The sequence below is a fragment of the Leguminivora glycinivorella genome, chromosome 18 (assembly GCF_023078275.1).
Source record: "Leguminivora glycinivorella isolate SPB_JAAS2020 chromosome 18, LegGlyc_1.1, whole genome shotgun sequence".
Lineage (NCBI taxonomy): Eukaryota > Metazoa > Arthropoda > Insecta > Lepidoptera > Tortricidae > Leguminivora > Leguminivora glycinivorella.
The window spans coordinates 11,509,153-11,527,411 of record NC_062988.1 but is presented as its reverse complement, the minus strand read 5'-3'; the positions used below and the strand labels follow the sequence as shown (position 1 = coordinate 11,527,411).

Here is an 18,259-nt window from a genome sequence, read left to right as displayed (position 1 = left end):
CGCAACGCTGGGCAGTGCTCGTTGACATCAATATCCCCCTTGATGAGAATCTCGTGAAAGCCGAGAAGGACAAGTCCAGTAAGTACCTAGACTTGGCTCACGAGATAACCGCCATGTGGGATGTTGAATCAACGATCATTGTTCCGATAGTCGTTTCAGCGAACGGTCTCATAGCGAAGAGTCTCGACCAACATCTTAAGAGACTCTCGCTAGGTGGCTGGATCAAGGGGATGCAGAAGGCGGTGATCTTGGACACAGCACGGATAGTTCAACGGTTCCTCTCTCTGCGGCCCTAACCACCGGCAGCTTGGGCCCTGCCCCGCTGCTGGCGGCACCCTAGGTTAGGTTTTTTATAATATGTTTATATGTTTTTATTGTATATTGTTTTGTAAATGTTTTTATATTTTATTTTTATATACATATTGTAAAACACCTAACCTAAGAAAGAAAATAAATACTGAGAATAATAATAAAAATTAAATTGTTATGGGATGTGACAAGGGAAGGAAAACTTTGATCGTTACATGCTTATATCACAAAAGTGACGATTACAAGCTTATTAAATCGTAATAACCTAATAAGTATTGGCAACGTGCGTGACAGAGTGGCGCTGATTGTTATAAATACACGTCATCATGGGCTTGTCCAACATCAATGCCAGCAGCGGCCGTTGGATTGGAACTAACTTTAAACCATAGAATTTAATTTAATATGGAAAAGCCCACAAATTGAGAACAGCACCAGTCATGCACCTAGCGAATAGCTTTTTATACTACTTATAAGCTGCTCCTCCTTTGCTTACAAAAAAGTCTGCCGAAATTCACGGGGGTGAGAAAATAACACACGCAGAATAGTACATTACGATACAAGTGCGTAAAAAAGGAAGTACGAAACGAGTGGCGATAAATTAAAACACGACCGAAGGGAGTATTTTAAATCGACACGAGCTACGAATTTCCTTTTGGCACGTGTATCGTGCGACGTTTTTCAGTACAGATGGCCATCCGAAGTTTCGACCTCGCACTAGTGCGTATAAAAACACCATCTGTACTGAAAAAGATTTTTGTCAGTACACACGCACATTTTGATAAAAATATGACACATTATCCTGGTGAATATTATTAGTATAAACTCTATTATAATCGCAATTAAGTTAATTCTTAAAAATGATTGAAGTCTAGTCTCGATGGAGTTTTAATAAGCTTTATAGTCAGTGATCGGAATAGGCAGAGTACATTTACCTACACTTGGTAGAACATATAAAAAGTAGACTTCCTTACGACATTTTTTTTTGCGTAACTAACGTCCCGGGAACCTACCGTAATTAATATAGTTCTAAATAGGTCAAAATACACTGCAAACTGACCTAACTCGAAAATAAAATATTAAAAAAAACGTTGTTAAACTATTGTCCACTAACTTTTTAACAGATAAATAGTTAATTAAAGAAATTTAAAAACCATGACGAGTGGCGGAAAACAGGGTAGCACGCCCAACTTTTAACTGCCTGTCGGGGGAAATAATTCGTGTATAAGCGAATTTTGGCATAGTTGTAGAGAATGGTGTCTTAATTCACATACTCAAAGTACTCTTGGGTCGGGGTGGTAATGGTGGTATGGAGGGGAAAAGACGGACAATAATAGTACATTGTACTAACGAGAGTAAGTTGGCTTGCTGGAGCGATTTAAAGAGTCGAGTTAGTAATATTCATACTTCCCGAGTTACGCACAATGTTTTTCATCACACTTGCATTATAAAAAAAATCTTCTCTGTCCATCTTTTCCTCTCCATATTTCATGATCCCAGATAAAAAGTGAACATATTTTTTTTGTAGAGAATTTTCTGAAGATTACTTGTGTCTTAAAACATTTTTTTCTACGTGGCACAGTTTAAGAAGTATTCACGAAAAACTAAAAAAAAGGGACTTTTTCCACCCCCCCCTCTACCCGTTATCTCCATCCAAACCCCCGAGTACTTTGAGAATGTGGATTTAGACACCATTCCCTACAATTATACCAAAATTCGCTTATACACGAATTAATTCCGATGAGGTAGGCTTCGTTGAGTGTGCTAGGGGAGGCCTTTGCCCAGCTGTGGGACACAATATAGGCTGTTAAAATAGTATATTATGATACAAGTGCGTAAAAAAGGAAGATCGAAACGAGTGGCGATAAATTAAAACACGACCGAAGGGAGTGTTTTAAATCGACACGAGTTACGAATTTCCTTTTCGCACTTGTATCTTACGACGTTTTTCAGTACAGATGAGCCTCCGAACGAAACTTCGGAGTCCGAAGTTTCGACCTGGCATATAATGAACCACTTCTCGCACTAGTGCGTAAAAAAACCACCATCTGTACTGAAAAAATAGTTAATTGTTTTACAAGGGGGCAAAGTTATAGTTTAACTGCACGTGCCAATATTGATACTCGAGCAAGCGAAAGATTCCAATATGGCAAAATAGTACATTACGATACAAGTGCGTAAAAAAGGAAGTTCGAAACGAGTAGCGATAAAAATCTTTAAATCGACACGAGTTACGAATTTCCTTTTCGCACGTGTATCGTACGACGTTTTTCAGTACAGATGAGCCTCCGAAGTTTCGACCTGGCGTATAATGAACCACTTCTCGCACTAGTGCGTAAAAAAAATACCATCTGTACTGAAAAAATACTATCGCAAGGAAGTCATTTCGTTTAAAAATAAATATATCTACTCTGCCTATTCCGATTACTGCTTATAGTACAAGAACTTATTTAGTTAAAAATAGAATAACTAAGGAACTTATAAATTTGGTCTTCTAGAAAAATTTACCGTGTAACAACATGCACTGTCTAACACAGTCCGTTCTCTATTGGGAAAAAGTGAATTTTTGAGTAGAGCATTGGCGTTTAGTATGGGTATTATGTTCTGCAGGAAAACAAGAAAATTTGAGGAGAGAAGTGTGGGAGGGCAGCCGGGACAGTAACCTGCAGCTCCAACTCCAGGGAATTGGGCTGAATGAACGCACCAGCGATCGACAGCCCGCCTGTATCCGGCCAGGCGTCCCTACACTACATCTACATCTACATGGGTATTATACACGTCCTCCCGAGTCAAACAAGACCGGTAGCCACTTTGAACTCCGTGTCCGAAGGGGGGAGAGGGGGTCAAAGTATGGAGCTCCTGCTGCTCAGAAAAAAATTCTGGCCGATTAGTTTGAGCTTTGAGTCAATTTTAGTGTCATTTTTATGTAACTACTTTTTTAGGGTTCCATAGCAAAATATAGCACAATACTTATTAATAATGAATTTTTAGTAGCCACGAAATGCAAACAAATCCTCATATTTCCGTATTTTTATGTGTGTGTGTGGATTGAGTGAGCACCTTCCGAAAATGAAAAAAAATATGCTGATCATTTAGTAAAAGTTCTAAAACAATTGTAAAACGAATCTCTGAATTTGTAAAAAGATAAATCAAAAGATACAGCCATTAACATGTGCTCACTCAGTTCTCACAAACTACCAACGAAAACAGTGAATATATTCATTTAACATATAATATTTATATACTAACATTTAGTAAAAAATAGGCCAACCTACCTCTATAAATATTAGATCACCTAGTGACGTATTAAATTTTTTACAAATAGTTTCTTATGCTCACTCAATCCACACACTTTTGAAAAGCCGAATTTTGATGAAAAACATAAGATTTAGACCGCTATTATATGTGTATAGTTTAGTAAAAGTGAAATGGGAATTTGTAAAATACAAAACGAACCACTAACATGTCAGGTTTTTTTATAATAAATTTTTGTAAGTGCTCACTCAGTCCACACGTTTTGAAAAAGTTAAAAATGTAAATATCTTACGATTTGTAGCACCTAAGACACTCGAAAGTACTTCAACATTTAGTAAAAATTTTTACTAAATATCCACCATCTAATATTTTATATTCGTCGTCTGGTTTTAAAGATATTCAGACATAACTTTTCTCATACAAATGTATCAAGTAGGGTGACCACACTATGTCGGCTCCTGATTTTCCCCACCTTCCCATTGTCATATTGAGATTGGGGAGTTTCGTTCAATTTTGATAATAGTTTACCGGATTTGTAAGTGGGAGCGAGAAAAGAATAACTATTTCTCGCTCCCACTTACAAATCCGGTACGCTCATCTGTTAGCGCGATTAGATTACCAGGTTCTGGTTTCTTACTAGTGAAGTATTATATTCTTTGTTTCTTACCAATTATTATTCATGTCCTTTTTAATGCATGCATGTCGATATGGTTATTATCCTGACGTCGATAAAAATTACACAATACACATCATCACTAGGCCAAGAACATAACCTAAAAACAGTTTGCAGATGGATAATTAATATGGTATTAGTTTAATATTATCAAAATTGAACGAACGATACTCCCCAATCTCAATATGACAATGGGAAGGTGGGGAAAATCAGGAGCCGACATAGTGTGGTCACCCTACTTGATACATTTGTATGAGAAAAGTTATGTCTGAATATCTTTAAAACCAGACAACGAATATAAAATATTAGATGGTGGATATTTAGTAAAAATTTTTACTAAATGTTGAAGTACTTTCGAGTGTCTTAGGTGCTACAAATCGTAAGATATTTACATTTTTAACTTTCTCAAAACGTGTGGACTGAGTGAGCACTTACAAAAATTTATTATAAAAAAACCTGACACGTTAGTGGTTCGTTTTGTATTTTACAAATTCCCATTTCACTTTTACTAAACTATACACATATAATAGCGGTCTAAATCTTATGTTTTTCATCAAAATTCGGCTTTTCAAAAGTGTGTGGATTGAGTGAGCATAAGAAACTATTTGTAAAAAATTTAATACGTCACTAGGTGATCTAATATTTATAGAGGTAGGTTGGCCTATTTTTTACTAAATGTTAGTATATAAATATTATATGTTAAATGAATATATTCACTGTTTTCGTTGGTAGTTTGTGAGAACTGAGTGAGCACATGTTAATGGCTGTATCTTTTGATTTATCTTTTTACAAATTCAGAGATTCGTTTTACAATTGTTTTAGAACTTTTACTAAATGATCAGCATATTTTTTTTCATTTTCGGAAGGTGCTCACTCAATCCACACACACACTATTTTTATACTAATCATGATTTTTAAAAAATATTTCTAAAAAGCCTATTTTATTAGTAATCTTTGATGATTCTAATATTTGATGTAAAAAAAATATTGAAAGTACTGCAACGATCGCCATCGCACCATAGGGGACAGCATAAAGATTTTTAATAATCATTATACTGCGCCCCGAGTGTTACCCACGATCAAGAAGAAGCGACGTGTTAACTTAGGGTATATCGTACTTCCTCCATACTTAATTTTATAAATAATATTTGTTAAGGCACTTGGGCGTGGCGTGAGGAAGTAACAAACACGGTATGCTCACAAACTTTTGCCTTTATAATATTACTGTGATTTTTAATCTTCTTCAATTTAAAAACGAAGCGAACAGTTTAAAAATGACACCAAACTTGACTCGAAAGTTCAAAACTAATAGGCCAGAATTTTTTTTCTGAGTACCGGGAGCTCCATACTTTGACCCTTTCGGACACGGAGTTCAAAGTGGCTACCGGTCCTATTTGACTCAAAAGGATGTATATAATACTCATACCAAACACCATGTCTGTACTCCAATATATATATATATACCTCTCTATACAAGCATGCCCAATAGAGAATGGACTAAACAGTACAAACTGACGTCTCTTGAGTTGGGTCTCAGCAGCATGTTGAAACCATTACATGTCTCGAAACTTTCCTCCGTTACATTTGGAAATGTCTGCCTTACAGCACCTGTAAAATTTATAAAATGTTAGAAAACCTTTAGATATATTATTTTAAATCAATTTGTACTAAACGCATATGAATAAGTCTTTTGCAAAAACATCATTTTTGGCACAAGCTTTTTTATCGCCGACTGTACCTTTCTTTCAACAGTTGTCTACTGCTCTCCGAGATGTTTCTAAAAACCCCTTTTACTCAATGGGGATACGACGTTTCATAACAAAGTTCCTATGACCACCTTTCTGCTCCATCATCAGATCAGCGCCATGATACCATAATATTGCATTGTCACATGATTTACATATGCATGCAAAATTTCAGCTCAATCGGAAACCGGGAAGTGGGTCAAATTTAGCTTCTACGTTTTGACCCAAACTAACACTAACACACTAACAAGGCAAGTTGAATAAAAGCTTGTAATAAAAGATGGACATTGCCCTTTATGAAGGGTTCATAAGTACTTACGTTTTAGAACATTCGTCAGTATTAGGGTAGATGATGAAATTGTTTTTCCAGGTCCAGAAGTCATCCCACAAGATTGGTTCCAGACAGCAATTGATGCAGTCCCGTTCCTTGCCTCCTTCTGTTTGCCTTAGCATATCCTAAAAAGAGAAAAGAGAGTCAGTGTTATTCAATCCATAATTACTTCAGCAGAAACGGGCGATTTACTACAGCAGGGGTCAATTCTCCATACAAAAGCTCTCGACTATTTCCTCCTGGTTTTTTCAACACAGATTATTAATATTTATTATCATTTATATATGTGTCGGACTGTCGTAGGATAGTCAAAATGGGTCAACAATTAGCCAAAAAAACCAAACGGTATGACACAGATTATTTCATTATTATTCAAATCCTCAAATTTCATCCTGATTGATTAAGTTTTAGAGGAGGAAACAGTTGAGAGTGGAACCTCAATTTTTATTCTATAAATCTAGTTAATAACACAAACTAGTAAGAGATTTTTGCTATACCCTTTTCAGGGTCCAAATATGTACATATTGTAAAAATTATATGGTATGCAAATAAAAAACAATAGTATATTACCTAAGATTCCCTAATTGAAAGGGGGAGCTCCTTTCCATTTTAACATTTTCGCTCCTGTTGCCCTTCAATGCAGCCCGTGGAGCAGCCGTGACATACTCCATGTTATTATGAGCAAAAGTAACAAACTCATACCTAAAGCTGAAAATATAAAATTAGTTGAATAAATCAGCATCATTAATATATTTACACAAGTAGAAGTAGTTGGTTTCAATTAGATTTGAATGGTTTTCTCCTCATACCATAAAATTTATTCTATCTAATCTATCTCATATAATCTAATTAACAGGATAACGTTAGAGCGGGCAACATGTCCCACTGCTGCTGGCTTGATTAGGCCTAGATCAGCATACCTAGGGCATTTTATTTTTTAAATAACTAAAAACTAAACCAAACAAACAAACTCGACCTAAATCAATAAATAACCAGAACTGGCAGGCAAGCATGGTCGTGCGATAAATGATAAAACATTAGGCCATCCCATGCTTGCCTGCCTGGCGCTAAGAATAAAACACATGGACGCCTAACGCAAAGTGCAGTTAACTCGATAGAACTCATTTCATTCAAAGAATCCATACAAAACTTAAGAAACAAAATACTTACTATATGATCCTGGTCTGCATTCCGTGGGTTTCCACTCCGTTCTATATGTGTCATCCGACCATCTGCTCGTGGTTTCCCGCCACCTCGGCCACCCAGGCTAGGTCTCCACAGCAATACTAGGCGACCCCATTGATCGTCATCTCTGCGAAAAATATAGCCGGTCCATTCCCACTTGAGTTAATCCTTTTTGCAATGTCGGTAACTTTATTGCGTTGGCGAATATCCTCATTTCGAATTCTGTCTCGCAATGAAATTCCTGGCATCGCGCCCTGATAGCTCTTTGCGCCAGTCTGAATTGACGAATTCTTCCAACAGTCAGCGTCCATGTCTCCACGTGTCCACTAAAGTAACACAATTTGTAAAATACCAAAAATTACTTAAAAAACGGACGTCGGCAAAAACTAATTACAAAATTTACAAGTCAACAACCATCAAAAAGGTAAGAAAGATGGCGGACTGGTGGCGCACTCGCAGCGTCGCAGCTTGTTCGTGGCGTCACAAGGGGCGTCAGGGTTACCAACTTAAATGTTTTACCACTACTTTTTCGTTTTCGCTACAATCCTTACAAAATTTTATAAAAGCAATACTTTGAGAACGAGGTATTTATTTCATTTATTTGTGTGGTATTAAATACGAAATTGCCTATTTTGATTTGATTTCCTAGTAATTAGTCTCATTTATTAGTAAGTATATTTAAAGAAGTATTCATTTACGTAAAATATGCATGCAATGCAATTAAGAAATAACTGACAAATAGTTTTGATACTTTAAATTTTTTCATATTTATTATTTTTTTTTAACACGGAGTTTGTACTAATGGTATCTCGAATAAAAGATAACATATTAAATGATAATGAAAGTTGGAATGCACTGCACTGCACATATTATGTGCTGAGCTGTGCAACAATAATAATTATATCAAATTCAAGCACATCTTATAAGACTGGGGCGCTTGGTATGAGCAACTGATGGGAAGGCTATACGAGTACATTACATTTAGTTAGAAATTGAAACTTTCTGCCCGTACATGGAATATAATATAATACAATCTTATACTTTTAAACGAGCAATTCTTGTATATTTATTTATACTGACGATCTCGGAAACCGCTCTAACGATTTCGCTGAAATTTGTTATGTGGGGGTTTTTGGGGGTGAAAAATCGGTCTAACTTATCCTTAGGTCCCGGAAAACGCGAATTTTCGAGTTTTCATGCGTTATTCTTCGCGCGCCATCTCATGTGCAGTAGTTGTACTGTTAAGACAGAATTCTTTCGGTCGATGTAAGTACTATTTATTGCAAACACTAGATAGCGACACAGGTCAAGGCTAAAATGAATAGAAAAATACACTATTTGAGTTTTAGTGGCGAAACGCGCGCCATCTCGTGTGGAGTAGTTGTGTTTTTAAGACTGAGAATTCTTTCGCTCGATGTAGGTACTATTAATTTTTGAACTAGATGGCGACACATGTCAATGATACGAAACAAAACCGAGCGAAGCTCGGTCACCCAGATATTTATATTAATAAGTGACACATTTACACTTTGCTACACCCGTATCAGGGTCCATGTATGTACATATGTATGTGGGCCCATGGGTGTACAGAATGAATGAGGTATGCAAATAAATTCTCTATAATATTTTCAAGTTCCTATGGGTACAAAATATCGTGAGTGTTTTTTTTTTAATGTTATTCTTCACATAATAAAAAATTGTAACCGGTTATGAAATTTGGTCGGTTATTGCATTCCCTAGTCTTAAGCACGCCATAGACAGTCTGAGAAATTCATAATCTTAAAAAGATTTGCATCCAACCTGTCAGTTCATACTGACAGAATTTTCAGATTGAACTGACAGGTTGCATACAAAAAAAGGTTGCATAAAAACCTTTTTTTTTCCACACTGTGGCGTGGTGTGCCTTAATTAATACGTGCAGCAGAATAGGCAGATTTCTAGCAAGTAGTTTTTTAAGCTGTCACTGTAGTATCTAAGTCATAAAAATAATGAGTTCAAGTTTAATTGGTTTTACATGAAAACTAGTGCCTGTGCTATGAATGCGCCACCTACAGAGCTGAATTTTTTTATTTTTATTTACAACATATCTGTTAAGGGTGCGCAGCTCGCCCACGGTCGTCGAAGTTGCTCGGCAACTTACGTATTTGTATGAAAAGTTGCGTCGCTTCGTGAGCGATCTCTCATCTGCATTTCTTATTAAACAGCGTCCATCAGCGACGCGTCGAATCGCATATGAGAACTCGATTCGACACAGTTCGATTCCGCCTTAAGCCTGGCATCCACTAAGGGCACTAAGAACGGCAACAGAGTCTGAAAGAGACAGTCTGAAAAAATCATAATCTGAAAAAAGATTTGTATGCTGACACTGACAAATCTGTCAGTGTACGTTTGAACTGTCAGTTATGCATACAGTCTTCATTTCATAATCTTAAAAAGTCATAATATTATCGCTAGGAGGTAGGGCATAGCGAATGATATTCCGCTTTCTGTGGTAGGGCACACGCAGGGCCGGATTAAGGGTAGAGCGAGTGGAGCGGCCGCTCTAGGCGCCACATGGTAAGGGGGCGCCAAAATCGAGAATGTGGAAAAATCCATACAAAAAAATTTATCACAAACCGGCGAGAGGAGTCGGGAATTAATCCAGCTATTGAAAATCTAGATTTGTAATTCAGGTTGTGGAAAGTTGCACCAGATTGCTAACATATACCAACATTCATAAGGGCGATGTTGCTAGGGCGCCGTAAAAAGAGGATTTTAGCCCTTGACGAACCACATTGTTGTGCGGCACAACGACAAAGTTACGTTATCCAAATGCAAAATTATGAGTCTATCCGATAGTCCATAGCGGAGTTCGTCATAAAGCCAAAGGCGCAAAACGTCTCAGAGAGGCGCAATTTTGTGAGTCACAGGAGATACTTAATGAGCGAACTTCAAAGGACTAAGATCCCGAAGGGCACTTAGTGGCAAAATACCGAAATGGGCATCCCGACGGTGACGATCGAGTTCGCAGTTAATGTCTTAATTATAATAGTGATGGCGAAATATAAGGCCTAAAAGTCGGGAACATAGGCGCTGTAAAGTCAAAATACCCTAAAATATGCCAAAGACCGCAGCTCTGCAGTAGATCAAAGCTTGAAAGCTCGCTGCTTCCCCGCTAGCGGGTTGAGTCTTAATAAATTGCGTCAATAGGAAAAAAAAATCGCTCGCTTCGCTCGCGCTCACTATTTATATCAGATCTCTTTTAGTTACTTAGGAAAAATTCCGCGCTCGCGTTTTCATTTCAAGTCTGCTTTCCTGACTTGGCCACTATAGTACTCCATTTTGTTCCTTATTTTATGTACCTGGGGCCCATTTCTCGAAGCTACAAGTTACAATTTACAAGTGGTTGTCAATGTCTAATATGATAAGTTGGAAAGAGACTTCCGCTTGTAACTTGTAACTTTCAGTTTTGAGAAATGGGCCCCTGATATCCACGTTCAGCCCCACAACCATACTAGGGCGCGACTGCGAAATTTCAACCCTTGTCCTTTTATTCGTACTCTGTATGATGAAATCCATAAAATCTGTAGGTATTGCGTTAATCTTCAAATTACGGCAATACTATGAAAAAAATTTCGCGCTCGCTACGCTCGCGTTTTTTTTATCTGCGTCGTAAAACTTATTCCCAAGGGCGCCGAAACTCAAACTCGCTCTACCCTAATCGAGTGCACGGGCCGGCGCTGGGCACACGGATATCGTCTCGCTCGAATCTAGAGCAGAGCCCAACTGGGGAAGTACCTCCGCCTTACAGAAGACCGCAGCCAAATAGCACTAGACCCTACTCATAGTGTTGTGTTCCTGCCGGTGAGTAAGGCTCCCAGAGCTCAACGAGGGTGCGGGGTGCTGACGACGGGAGGACTTAAGGAAATAATTTGTTCCGTCTATTGTCCTTTGAGTCGTTGGCAACCCAAACCCTCCTTTGAACTTGTGCACTCCTTTTTGCTGTGTACTTATACTTAACACAGCAAAGGGGAGTGTACAAGTTTCTAATGGGGTGGCCACGCGCATGTGACACTCTTTGAGTTGCAGGCATCCATAGGTTACGGTAACCACTTTCCATCAGGCAGACCGTATGCTTGTTTGCCACAGACGTAGTATAAAAAAAATGAAATCAGATCGAGTGCAATGAAAATTCAGATTATTCGCAATCTGTCAGATCGATCTGAAAAAAAAACATAATATTAAAAAATAACACGGACAGTTGCTAATTGTATGGAAATCCGTGCACTAGATCTGTCATACAAATCCAAATTCAGATTATGAATTTTTCAGACGGTGGACGCCAGCAGGCTTTCGAGACGGTCAATTTAAGTGTTATGGCTCCTCGATGATTCCGTTCATCCAACTTCAATGTTTAGGATACATTTTTCTACATTGCCGGCTTTTTTACTGCCGAGATTTGGTTGACCGTCTTTAAACAAAGAAAAATGTTTATAGTGAATTAATACTTTTAATTAATTAACGCTTTTATATCAGAAATGCACAGAACATTGAGAATATTTTGATATCTTTAATTCATGCATTCAGGTTTACCGAGCGGTTTAACTTCAAAAAATTAGAGACCTTTTCATAATCTCCGAAATTCTCCGATTGTATCTGATCTCCGCTAGAGGCTCAAATTCTCCGCAAATCGGAGAAAAATCTCTGAACTGACAACACTGGTCGTGCTATAATTACGTTACAGTGCTGTCAGCATAACAAAAACTCCTTGACGTTTCGTTTCGATTGACGAAATATGTGAAACCATATAACTCATTTTCAGATTTTACACTCTAGAATGTTAAAAAGTATTTAAAGTGCATATTTTACCATCACATTGTATTTAGTATCGATTCACTTTAAATGTATATTCTTTCTACAACAATTATTAATGACACAAAAATACTTTTTAAAATATATTATGAAATTTTATGTGGATCAAAACGTAACTCAAAATGTAGAGATTATACAGATCTGTCAGTGTCAGTTTGAATTGTCAGCCCTACATGAAGTGGAAAGAATCAAAGAACAAGAAGAAGACTTGTTTCAGTATTGGTAAATTCACCATTCTGGAAAGCTAAAGAAACACCTGTTTGTCCACCAAAGAAAACCTTATGTAAGTATAAACCATATTCTTTCTTTTAGTATGAATTGTTTATATTGCTAAATACCAGGGGCCCGTTTCTCGAAAGACGGGCCACAGGTCTAATAATATAATAATTATTTATTGTTAGTTAATCTACCTCTTCTATTTTACAGTGGATCCTCCCATCATTTGAAGGAAGCAAGTTCTGAGACAGAAGCAAGAGCACATAATTATAAAAGTACAAGTACAGAAGGCTCTGCACTGTCATTATCATCAACCTGTCAACGGACTGCATGCAACTTTGAGTTCTATTGTGCAGGGAGACGGTCATCAAACTCTAAGCCAGGACTTGCGGCTGCCGGAATGTATGAAAGAAAAGTTGAGTGAGCCTCCCCTGGCAAGAGTATATTTGTAATAATCAGGTAGAACCATCACAAGCAGAAGACTTCAAATTCAGTACCATCATTGTTCAACCACAGGATCTACACTAATTCTAAATATTTTATTAAATATATTTTAGTTTTATTTGTATAAAGGATTGCATCTCTAACATCTCTTCTAAAAGTTCTAAATATAGTGACTACTTTATGATTGAATGGCTTTCAATATCATTAAAAGCAACCTTATTTTCAACCTTATTGCACAAGTCGGGGACAGCCAGATCTAAAAAAATAAATATAGGACATTCTTACTCAGACTCACCGAGTCCTATGATAAGCTCAAGAAGGCTTGTGTTGTAGTGTAGGTACTTATATACAACTCTTATACACTTGGAAGACATCCAAGACTCAGGAACAAATATCTGTGCTTATCACACAAATAAATGCCCTTACCAGGATTCAAACCCAGGACTGTGGCTTAGCAGTCTAAGTTACTACCGACACAGTATTATAAAGAGTATTACCGACTAGGCCAGACAGGTTGGTTGTTATTGTTACTTATGAGAATAAGGACATGTCGCAATATATTTGGCTTTCACCAACAACTTGATAATGCTGTATTTAACCATGAATCATTGTCTCGTTTTTCTCTTTTTCTTTAATTTTTGAATCATAAATAACTTAGTCAATGAGGGACATGTGTTAGAAGGCCTTTATTTGTACATATAAAATATTTAGAAGAGGGAATTAAAGTAAAGTAGTAGTCATATATTATGTTGCCTATCCTAAGGACACCCCAGAGGTGCAGAGCCCCTACAAGATTCTTTCACGCCATTCTGTCTTGAGCAACCATCTGCTGCTGGGTGATGACGAAATATTAGTTGAATACTGGAATAGTATTTATAATACCTAAGAAAATTTCAAATAAATAGTAGTTGAAACAAAATTACTCGAACAAAATTTTCGATGATTTGTTGTCGATGAAAAGTTTATCGGCGAAACAAGGGTACACTATGTGTGCCATGCCTAGGAATACCGCCTTCTCCATCTGACCTATTCATCAGGGTCTACAGAACCTAACTTCAAGTTGGGGAGTAGTACTCCCCAGTCGGACCCCTTTTAAACCCATATTTCTGGTAAACTACATGTACAGTACATTTAATTTCCGACGAGGTACAAGAGGTACGTCAGAGGTACATTCCACCATGGTAATCTGAGCACAATAAAGCGAGGTGGTACGGCTGCAGAGTATCACGCCGTGGCTTCGGCTGATGAAAACATCCAGCGAGCCCGATTTCGATCGAACGTCCATGCGCTCAAGGCCACGTCCACGACCTTCGACCGATAGTTTGCACGGTTAAGTGTATATTCATTATCCAGATCCGCGTCCACGGTCGCGCGACGACGGACGTCCGCGTAGTATGTTCCTAGCTTTAATCTCAGAACAGAAAACTATTACAGCTAGGAACATACTACGCGGACGTCCGCCGTCGAGCGACCGCGACCGCGACCGATCAGTGTGCACGGTCTTCGGGACGTGGCTTCGGCTGACCAAAACATCCAGCGAGCCAGATTTCGATCGGACGTCCATGCGCTCAAGGCCACGTCTGCGACCGTCGACCGATAATTTGCACGGTTAAGTGTATATTCATTGTCCAGATCTGCGTCCGCCGTCTAGCGACCGCACCTAAAGAATAGGATGCATATAGTTTACTTTGTTCTTATTTATTGACAGACTTGTTTGACAGAGTAGGTATAGTTTAATCAAGAAATAACAATTTTGAATTTTCTCGAGAATAACCGAATGTGAAATCTCCAAAAGAGGAGTAGAAAAACAATGTAAAAAAATCTAGCTTAAACATTTACACTGTTTATAATTTAGCGTAATGTTATGCCCTTATAAATAGACTCATTGAAAGAAAGCTAATTTTGTGATATCGCAGCAAAATTATAAAACGTATATTTAAAACGGTCAATGACTGTAATGTTGATGTTAAATGTTCAATAAACGTAAATATTACAAATTGGTGCAACATTGAGAAATGAATTCTTTAAAAAAAGCAATTGCTGTGACATTGTATTTATAATTACCTGTAATGTTACAAAATAAATATACCGGTTATATCAAAAGGTTTTATTGAAGTAAATCTTAATTTGTGATATTGCAGCAACTGCATAAAACCAATATTTCAAGTGGTCAGTTGCAGTAATATTGATTTTGAACATTTGGGAAACTTTAAGTTTAGACATTGAAGTAACATTGAAAACTTGATGTTTAAAAGTTAATGTTGCTGTAACGTTGCATATGTAATATAGCTAATACCTTGTTGCAGCAATGTAATAAATGAACATTTAAAATAACTTGTAATCAAAACATCCTTGCAATATTATAATATTAGTTTTCATTTGTCATGTTACAATAATATAGCACTACTAATTTTCTGAAAGTTTCAAATTACCAATAAGTTGAATGTTGTTGTCATATTTCTCCGACCTTACATTCTAAACTTATTTCATACATTCCTTATACTTAGATTTATTTGAGCATTTCATATTATTTAAAGAGTAGCTGTCAAAATATAAACAATTAACACCTTGTTCCTTGTTAAAGTACATGCTGAAGGGCTATGCACTTTTCTCGCTCAATATAACAGAGTTCTATGTTTCACCTTCAACGGTCAAGTATAAAATTGAAGTTTTTTCCGGTTTTATTTTAACATAGATGCTAAAATTGTAACATAACACCATGTAATATTGGGCCAGAGACTTGTAATTAACCATGATTTCTGTTTGCAGGTGCATCTGTACCTGATCCTTATCCAAGCGCCATTGAAGCATGCCAGGTCTGCTAGCCGAATGGCATTTCTGCGACGCTAGGCGCCGATCGAAAGGCCGCTGCTGGCTCTGTCGCGCCAATTCGAAAGGACGATAGAAATAGCGGTCCTTCGACCGGCGTCTGGCATCGCAGCAAATGCCATTCGGCTACAGGGCCTGGCAAGATCACGTAAGCCACAATCATCAAGTGATTGATCGTTCCTTACAGGGATCTGAATATGCATGATGTGTTTCGATAGCGTTTGGACCGCTTGGATCAGCGCGGCTACCACGAGTTGACAAACGGCCGTACTCATTAACGACTGTGATAACTCGCTCGCACTGCACCTCACTCATACTGATACGCCGCGGTGCGAGCGAGATACACTGACAGTCAATTTACGCATTCGTGGGCGATAACGGCCGATGTCAACTTGTGGTACGTCTCGGCTACTGGTTCAGATGCGTTCGTATCTGTACTATGCAATTATAGGGTGCATTGGGGTAATTTCGAAGCACAGAAATGCTCGGGTAATTTCGAAAGGAGAATCTTGATATTATGATGGAAATAATGGTGATTTTTATGTGAATTTCGAAATTACCCCAATGCAATTAATGGTCGCTTGAAATGAAATCGCAGCTTACTGGGTCCCATGAATAAAATTTGCAATTTCCAGTAAAAGTATTGATGATACCTATAAAAAATAAACTAAAAATAAGAGTGCTGTTTTGTTGTTTCTATTAAAACCATTGTGAATTTTAGTCATGGGATTCATTAAACCAATAAATAAAACACTAGGGAAAACTTGACGGTTTAATAAATACCATAACTTTTTTTTATAATTCCTAGTCTGATGAATGAATATAAAAATAAGTCACTAACTTCACGTTTGTATTTTTAGCGGAACACCGTTACGTTATGGGTAAATCGTTATGCTGCAGAAGGGAATGTTGCTGACCGTCGCCAGAACAATCATCGTCCTGCTGCTTTAAGCCAAATGCAGCGAGCAGAAATGCTGCATGATTACGAATTAAATGGATTCACGCCCACTAAGTTATATGCGGAACGGTTTGATGTTGATCCCAGAACTATCCGAAGGCACCTGCATTCGATGAATATGCATCACCGAGTTCCGGCTAGTAAGGTTGATATGACGGAAAATCATAAAATCGCCCGCGAAAATTTTGCCAACCGATTCCTAAACTTCGACTGGACTTCAACAATTTTCACTGACGAAAAGACATTCCAGTCAAGTGAACACGGTCGCCTGCATTTGTGGCGATATAACTCAACACGGTATGACATAGATCATGTCATACCAAATAGGCAATCAGGCAGGATATGTGTAGGGTGTGCAAACCGGTTAACCGGTTAACCGAAAAACCGGTTAACCGAGACTTTTTGGCCTCTGTTAAAAACCGGTTTTTATAGTCTCTAACCGGTTAATAACCGAAACCGTATTTATTTCTCAAAATTTGGAAAATTTTGCATTAAAAGGTTCAAAAATACGTAATTATTTAATGTTTTGTAATAATAAAGATTTATTTGTTACTTTTCATTGACAACATTATTATCTGTAATGATTTTATTTTAAAAATTAGTCCCGAGTCTACTCAATTACACATTTTATACAATACAGTAGAGTCCGGTTAGTATATTACGACTCCGCATAGACCTAACGTCCAACCTCTTACAACGACATAAGCACAGGTACGTATTTATTTGGTTTTCGTATGTGATAGTATGAAAGTACATCCGTTTATTACGACTCCGATTTTAATGACCAGCCGCTTTTTACGACACATTTTACACAGAATCCGTCCGTCAAGTCCGGTTGCAAAGACGAGGACAACGTTTTCAGTTTTACTAGTAAATTGAGGAAACAAGGCTACTTACATCCGAGCACGGCCCCCAGTCTTGCCTACAACAAGTAGCAAGATTACATTGTGGCCACGTAACTTTTTGGAGTATTGCATTTAAAATTTTAACAATTTGTTCGCCTCGAGTCTAATCTTATAAGCTAAATAGAATCCAATTTGTATTTTTCGATTGCGTATAAACTAGCTTTACTTACAAATGATGAGCAAGCACGCATACTAAAAAGGACTTTTCTAACTAAACAAGTCACAATAAAATAAGGCATTAATACAATGATGATAATAATACCCTGTAAATAAACCTATTGATTGAAATGTTTTAGTAATAGAGATGTAGACAACTTTTAATTAAAAGAAATGAAATTCGTTTTGTACGACATCTGGTTAGTACGACGTAATATCAGCGGTCCCTTGAGCGTCGTTGTAACCGGAGTCTACCGTATATTTCAAACTATATTTTTTAAAAGAAAGGTAAAATGGAGATCTTGGTTTTCATACATCAATTGCTTGTATTACTAGGGGCTATGGGAGCTGTAGACCTTCGTGACATGCCTAGAAAACGCAACTGTCGAATCACATTCAAACCAC

At 37.5% G+C, this 18,259-nt stretch overlaps 1 long non-coding RNA gene across 1 annotated transcript; it reads right to left on the bottom strand.

The window, feature by feature from the left end:
* Nucleotides 1-5,158: 5,158 nt before the first annotated feature.
* Nucleotides 5,159-7,957, bottom strand: LOC125235996. The gene is made up of 4 exons (XR_007178152.1): nucleotides 7,481-7,957; nucleotides 6,881-7,018; nucleotides 6,299-6,435; nucleotides 5,159-5,842 (listed from the first exon to the last, which is right to left on the bottom strand). It is a non-coding gene; the product is annotated as an uncharacterized LOC125235996 (long non-coding RNA).
* Between the last annotated feature and the right edge of the window lie 10,302 nt (nucleotides 7,958-18,259).